The sequence below is a fragment of the Euprymna scolopes genome, chromosome 32 (genome assembly GCF_053919585.1).
Source record: "Euprymna scolopes isolate OS-2025 chromosome 32, ASM5391958v1, whole genome shotgun sequence".
In the NCBI taxonomy this organism is placed as follows: Eukaryota; Metazoa; Mollusca; class Cephalopoda; order Sepiida; family Sepiolidae; genus Euprymna; species Euprymna scolopes.
In genome coordinates, this window is record NC_136513.1 from 82,775,510 (window position 1) to 82,783,840 (window position 8,331).

The window sequence follows — 8,331 nt, forward strand, 5'->3', positions numbered from 1 at the left end:
TAACCGAGGGATAGCTAGCCAGCGAAAATATCATCAGTGACAGTCCTTAAACGTGTATGCAAATTAGCAAGTGTGCGTGAGCTTGCGTCACAACAAAAGAGGAAAACATTCAACTTGGCCGAGAGGAGAAGCAAAGTGTAAGCCGGGGCAGATGGACGTGTAAATACGAGAGTGAGAAAGCGCTGGCGGGGAGGCAGAGACTTTTAAAAAGTACGAACGCACTTTGGAAATATAATGAACTGCGTTGTTTTGGATGAAAGGGACTAATAAATGCATTTCATTTGCACTTTAAAAAAATGCGGAGTCAGATGTTTGTTTCTTTTCTATTCGTGCTTATTTTTTTGTTCCTTTGCGACGGTACCAGACAGTGTATGGGTCCGACACAGTAAAAAAAAAAGAAGCAATAGCCACGTTACAGTGAAACAACTGCACTATTATCATTTCTAAGTGAAAGTTTTCTGTGACATGGAAATTCAATCTTACTGCCGACGATATAATGTATAACATAAGATGAAATAGTTATTGAAGCGTTCTCTTGTTACATGGCAAACACAGTTTTTAAAATTACGAATCTATAGTAATAAAAACACTATAATCTTTTGATAAAGTCGCTGGGAAAATGGTGGGACCGTTCTATCAATCCAGTAGATATTTCACTGCTGATGCAATTCTGTACCTATATAAGAGCCAGGTACGTCCAAAGATGGAGTACTGTTGCTATGTATGGGCTGGAGCTGCCAGGAAGTACTTATCCTGCCTTGACTGAGTTTAAAATAGACTTCGTAGCCTAGTGGGGGATTCCCTTTTCTCTTCGCTGCAACCTCTTTCTCACGGAAGAGACGTTGCGAGCCTGTCTTTACTTTATCGTTATTTTCATGGCAAGTGCTCGTCTGAGCTTCAGTCTATGGTCCACCCTCGCCAAACTTTCATGAGAAACACTCGTTTAGCTGAAATCATTATCTATTATTTCCCCAACTCTTTATCTGTGCATAAACCTAAGCTCCTTATTCCATGAACAAAGTTTCTTTCTTAGAACTACACACATACGGATCTCTTTTCCATTTGCCTGCTTTCCGGCTGGCCATAATAGTGTAGTCTTCAAGTCTAACGTAAACAAGTTCTTGATAAGCCGTCCCCTTAAGTAATCCAATTTACCAAATTTCCATAAACAATTACTACGATATTGTCCCATTGATCAATGTATGCTTATTAATCCTTATCCTCGAGTGGCCTCTGGGCCTTGATGAATGGTTATCACTTTCTAAAAATAAAAAAATAATAATTTTTCAACATAGTACAATAACCCAACAATGATGCTTTACATAAAGTGTTCCTGCGTAATTCATTTTTTGCTTTTAATTAAAGTAGGGTTTAGTCTATGTCTAGATTTCGTATTTTCGCGTTTGGAATTTAAAAAATGTTTAACTTTCTTAAATTACTTAAATTGTATTCGAACCATTCGAAATCTCTAGTCGTAGCAGATGAAATAAAAACAACGGGGCGGGTCATGTAAATTTAAACGCTGTTGGAAATGTGAAATTGTAGATTAAAACGGGACAAATTATTTTTTGCTCGAGATACATTTGTGTGCTGGAAAGAAAGGACTATTGTGGTTGTTTCTTATGCGGTAACCAAGCATGTGTTGGGAATAGAAAGAAAGTAATCCAATAATAATAATTTCCCTTATTGAAATATGACTTAATTATCTAAATGTAAATGATCTCTCTCCCTCTTTCTCTCACTCTCTCTCTCCCTCTCCCCCTCTCTCTCTCTCTCTATATATATATATATATATATTCAACTTGGCCGAGAGGAGAAGCAAAGTGTAAGCCGGGGCAGATGGACGTGTAAATACGAGAGTGAGAAAGCGCTGGCGGGGAGGCAGAGACTTTTATACGGCATAATAACGTTGACACACCGGTTCTCGTCAGATCACCGAAGTTAAGCAACGTTGAGCCTGGCTAATACCAGATGGGTGACCATTTGGGAATTCTAGGCGCTGTATGTGCTCTCCGCTTATCTCGGCATTGTTTCCAGTCGTCTTGTACCTCAACTTGCCACTGGTATGCAACAATGTTGACTCAGGAGAGGCGTGGTTGGAGATTGCGTAACTCTTTCCACACAATTTCACGCGCAGGCACCCTTACAGTGGGTATCCATAGTCTGTCAAGACTGAAGGAAGCCTTTTTATATATATATATATATATATATATATATATATATATATAGTATGTTTCCACTTCCTGTTATAAAAGAGATAGTTATTGGCTGAAGAGAGCTTGACATGGGTATTTAAAACGCTTCCTAATAATCAGGTTTGAAACCGACTTATCTAAACTTTCTGCGAACAAAACATAAAAAAATACGATCTTATTTTCGAATTTTTCTTATAATAGAGCACTCTGCTGGAACCCTTCCCCCTCCAAAAAATAACTAATTTTATATATATATATATATATATATATATATATATATGTATATATATATATATAAGCTGTCTACCTGATGAGCCCAAATTAGGGCGAAACTCGAGTCTTGGACTTCCGATTCGTTGACTGTCATAGCTTTTGTGAGCTTCGACGTTGTTTGGCTGTGGTATTTATTATATATATATATATATATATATATATATATATATGATTGGTCGATAGCCGAGTGTGTCCAATGTGATTTGTCAGTTCTAATCACCCATGTTTATGATTAGAACGTCCGATTTTTTGTGATTATTTCCTTTTAATTGTATAAAAATATAGTAACAAGAAAAATAATCTTGCTCGAGTTTGTGTTTTTTCAACTTAAAATAATTTATATAAATGAAAAAGGAATTACTTATCTAAAACCATCGTTAAGTCATCTGTTTCTTCTTTCAGTTAAACATCTGAAAATCAAAATTAATTCGGTATTTTAGAGAACTCTACTCAAGAAGGAGATGCGTTTGTTGGTAACTTTATCCGAAAGTACTGGAACTGCCTCTGCTGTCTACAGCGGACAATAATTGATCCAGCGACACAATCCAAAGCCACACTAAGCACAGCAATTGTACTTTTCAGTAATCCTTATACTTGTATTCATGTAATGCTTACTGTTCTAACTGAGTTAATTACTGAGAGTTATGTATAAAAACCATAGAAAAGGTAAGAGGAGTTCACGAGTAATCTTGTTACAATATTTTTTTACTATAATGTGGTAGTTAGTTAAATTGCTGCCCACATCAGCAATATTTCTCCCAAGGCCGGGAAAGTGGAGATCTAAAGCAAGCTCCCCTAAAGGAGGGGTACTTCTGCAATTGAAAAAATTGCCTGAGTAACCCCGTAGGTATTTCCGGTCGGGGCGTCTCAGGCGACAAGCAATAAACTTGTTCCATCGGAAAGCCGGGTGGCAAGGCCTGGGAGGCTGGATCTCCAGGGTATTACCCAGGCGGTGTACCTCAGTCCGACAGGTGTTGGTCCAGTTCTCGGCGCCCTCACCTGTCGGGCTGAGTGTCAAGAACGGATTCTTGACAAAGGATTCCAGGACACAAACTAGTGTTTCGTCTACATATTTAGCCTGACATTTCTTATTAGTGAATTTGTGATTTGTCTATAGTTTGTAATTGTTTGGCTTGCCCGTAGAATCTGGTCATGCCTCTCAATAAAGAACTTTTTCAAAGTCCCATCAAGTTCTGATGCTAGTTAAACTGCTTCTCAGCAGACAACGTCCAGGCAGGGTTCAAAAAGGTGTGGGACAACGCTGTGGGATCCCACACAGATACTATCCTCTGAGCATCACTCTGCAGACCTGACGCCACATCCATTCATACATAAAGCACAGATGTGTTGTCTATGATTTCAACATCATATGTAAAGGTGCCTTCTTCATCAGAACTTGTGCCTTCCAGATTAACAGATGGCCACCCTCGCTTCTCCAAATGTCTACAATGACTTCAAGTCCAATCTTAAATACTATAAAGGATTTTGTCATGAGAAAGTCGACAACCATACTGGCTAGGTCTGAAGGACAAATGATGTCAACAGACAAACGGCCATTAAAAGGCAGTACAGATAGGAACCAGGTCTTAACCAAATGTCTGCATCGACTTAAAAAAAAAAACCCGAAGAAACATTAAGTAGCAAAATTTGGAAAACAGTGTCTCGGTGGCGAGGAGGAGGGACAGAAAGGAAGACTCAGAATAACCGTACGAGGAGGCCAAACATACGTGATGAGCAGCCAGACGCTGGCACCTCAGATTCAGACGCTGGCATCACAGAGCTATAAATAAAACAATGATTAGGCAAACAGTGATGGCGACCATTAATTGAGTTTCCTTCAAATCCTAAAGTTTCTCTATTTCTGTGAAATAAAGCGTGTGCTGTTTGACAGATACAATCGACAGTTGAAGAGTTTGTCTGCATCTTTCTCTTTTTCTAGTCATACCTATTCTTATCCTGTTAAATAAATGCTTAGTTTACAGGTTGGATTTAGTTCTATTTTAATTTGTTGATGTTTCCCACATTATTTAATTTTCATGTGTACTCAATGACTATTTTAAAGTCAGCATTTAATGCTTTTTGCTACCCCGACAAAAGGGGAGTGGACCTGTAAATTCATTTTTGTCCATTGGTCCGTTCGTCCGTTCGTCTGTCTGCACTTTTCTCGATAACTACGCCTTGGAATAGTTGGAAATTTTGCATAAACATTAAACATGATATGAGTAAAAACTAACAGAACGGGTTGTCCGGGAGAACTCCGGTTGCTCCCCCTGGTGTGCTATTCAGGTTAAAATGGCTAAAGTTGAACTTTTGTGCTTATTAAAAAAACATTGATGTCTTGGAATTTTATAAAACTTTCTGAAAAGTTGTAACTAACTGACTTCTATGTAATTTTGTTTGTACTCTCTTGGGTGGGCTTAGGGGCTTTTTGTGGCTAATAAAAATACTGGGACTATTTTATCATATCTGGCTAAAATTTATTGTGTATGTCTATTTAGCAGTTTTTCATGTTGCTGAACTCAAATTTAAATATGTTAAGGCCTTGGGGACTTTTGGGACCAAATTGGGGGGGGGCAAATGATGGACTTAGTCATTTCTTTCTTTTTTTTTGCATGGCGCAGAACTTAAATTTACATATGTTAAGGCCTAAAACTGCACCGTTTGTTAATGTTCACCAGGATTTGTCGTTTCCTGGGGACTTAATGGTGTGTGGGGGGGCAATGCTGAACTTAGTCATTTTATATACCTCTTTTGGATTTTGGAAAATCGATGTGATCGGGTTTCGGCCAGAAAGTTCGCTGTTAAGGGGTCAAAATTCAACGATTTGACCTTTGAAAACTCTACCAAACTCCTCCGACAATTTTGGGTCTAAACACTTGACATTTAAGATATCGGTTCCTTGGAAATGGATCTAACTTAATAAATTTATTTGAGCCTAAAACTATAAATATTAAGGGGTTATTTTAGGGGATAAAGTTAAAAAATATTACGGGTGTTATTTGGTTTTTTGTTGTTTTTTTTTTTTTTTTTTTTTTTTGCTTAGCATAAACCCCGGGAAATGCCGGGCACCCATTGCTAGTATTCAATAAAGCAAAATGTATGGTACGGGATTGTTTATTCTATAGGTGATTCGTACCAGCTGAACAAATTCAATTTAGTTGTAAGCCAGTTAAAAAAAATGGTATGGTGCTCTGATAGAAATAAAACTGAAAAATGAACGTGCATCTGCTACAGATGCGCAAATATTCATTTATACATTTAACCACGTTTTTAATATACTTATGGACTAGCCCAGATGATAAAAAATAACGCTGGAGTGCTAAATATATTGGGTTCGATGCTAGCTGATGGCACCTTAAGCATATATATATTTTTTTTAATTTCCAATCACTACAATATATTGGGTACAATATAATAATTTAATCTCTCTGTCACAACCAAATTATACTATTACAGTGTGTGATAATTAATATTATCAATAGAAAATTGGTTTTTAATAATAATTAGGACATCTTCATGAAATATCGCATTATAGCGGGCAACGGCAGGTGGAGTGCTAATATATTTAATTCGCCTTTGGATTAAATAAAAATGAAAGTCCGTACAGGTTCATAACTTCAAAAATATGTCTCTAAAGAATGCCTTAGTTTACATCGAAGAAAGATCTGTGAAAATAATCGAAACACTAGTCAGTCTAATCCCAATAAACCTAATTATTAATCCTCACACCAGAAATTTCGAAATAAAGTATTTACCTACGAATCTAACAGAAGTTAATGAGTTAGGTCAACACGTGCCTTTGTTAGGTCGCTCTCCATCACTTTTTGAATGCGTTAAGGGCATGCATAGGATTATTTTCCTCAAAATGTACGACGTCATTCTTGTTCATTGCAAGTTAATAAGTTTCATTAAATAGTCAACATTTTGTATGCCGTCTTAAAACGTTCTCAATCATTTCTTGGCCGGGACATGCGACATTGCTTGGCCGGGACATGCGACATTGTTTGGCCGGGACATGCGACATTGCTTGGCCGGGACATGCGAGAAATCAAGTCGTTATAAAAATTTTCGGTTATCCTGACGCTCCGCACACCTTTGTTTACCTCGGAAGTGACGTCACACAAATCTTATAATACGGATGGCTACAATTGTAAAGATAATTTGTTTTATTTTTGGAAACTACTCGTTTGCCGTAATTTTAAACGTTATTTTCGTTTTCAGCGACCCCGAAAACCTTTAAGAGTGGTAAATTTAAAGGAATTTTCGAGGGTGGAGTAATTCTTCATATTTACCTTTTTTTAATTGAATTGTTAGGTGAAAGTACAGAATAGTTACAATACACCCTCCCTTCCCCGTGTTAAATAATTGGTTTCTAAATAATAGCGTTAAAAATAGCTCGGGTCGTAAAGTGCACGACTGCAGGAGTACCTATAAAAGGTAACGCCGGATCGGAAAAAGAGCTCAAAATGAAAATAAAATAAATTCTCCGCTCAAAATAAGAAATGGGAGAAAAAAAGTTAAATTCTCCGCTGTGTTAGTAATTAAAAACTAAAACAAATTCTCAAAATGAAAAGAAATGTTAGATTCTCCGCTCAAATACCAATATAACAAATGGGAGAGAAAAAAAAAAATTAAATTCGCTACTGTGTTGGTAATTAAAAAGTAAAACAAATTATTTTTTACTTGTAAACTGGTTTATTAATTGTAGAAAACAAAAACAAACGGGAGAAAAAAGAAGCTCAAAATGAAAGAAAAATAAAACAAATTATTTTTACAATTGTAGCCATCCGTATTATAAGATTTGTGTGACGTCACTTCCGAGGTAAACAAAGGAGTGCGGAGCGTAAGGATACCCAAACTTTCTACAACTTTACTTCCTGTTATACGTGAAATAAATTCAAATAATTATCCATTACAAAAATAGATTTAGTGTTTGTCCGCCTATCATTTCTAGTATCAATGAAGATTATGTATGAATCTGTCTGAAACCGTTGCTATACTATTACGTCAATTAATAAGGAGGATTTAGTATATGGTTCCCTGAAGCCGTTAATGCTCTTATTAACAATGACAATTAGATATATTTTTTATCTGAAGTCAAAACAATACTATTACTTCAATTAATAATTGAGCTTCTCTGTCACAAGCAGCAAGTATATTATTACATTCTTTAAGAATAGATATTTGTTTTAATACCATAGTAATGAAGAAAGAAAAATTAGAAAGAAAGACTAAAAGATTGACGAGTTTCAAATGAAGGCGTTATGTTTATAGCACATTTTTTAAATATTTAAAATATCTTGAAATTTGAGGATTTTTCAAAAATTGTGAACGAATAACCGTTTTCGAACAGAAATCTTTGTATTTCCGGGTGATTTCTATATTTAAACTTTAAAATATATAAACAGTAATAAGACGGCGTATACAACAAATATGTCATTGGTCATGCATTGAAAACTTTGCTATCTTTCTTTTTTTTTTCTTTCTCTGTCGCTGTCAGTCTGTTGTTTTCTCTTTCTTGTCTCCCCCTTTCTCCTTTTTCTACCATCCCTTTCTTTTTATACATGTATGTACTTCACTCGTTATCTCTCTCTCTCTCTCTCTCTCTCTCTCTCTCTATATATATATATATATATATATATATATATATATATATATATATATATATATATACGTTCAAGGAGTTAATATGTTGTAAAAAAAAAACTTTAGCAACAGTTAAAAAGATTTTCGAAAAAGAAAAACACAAATGAAGTGGATTGTCCTATATCCGCGGAATTTCGACAGAAATACTTTCCTTTTCATCAGAGGGTGGGAGTTAGCTAAATGCGGAATCCGAGTATGCTTGAAAAGTATTGAATGA

At 36.0% G+C, this 8,331-nt stretch overlaps 1 pseudogene; it reads left to right on the forward strand.

Moving 5' to 3' along the window:
* The first annotated feature begins 1,891 nt into the window (after nt 1-1,891).
* On the forward strand, nt 1,892-2,008 carry LOC145256548 (5S ribosomal RNA; annotated as a pseudogene).
* The last annotated feature ends 6,323 nt before the right edge of the window (nt 2,009-8,331 follow it).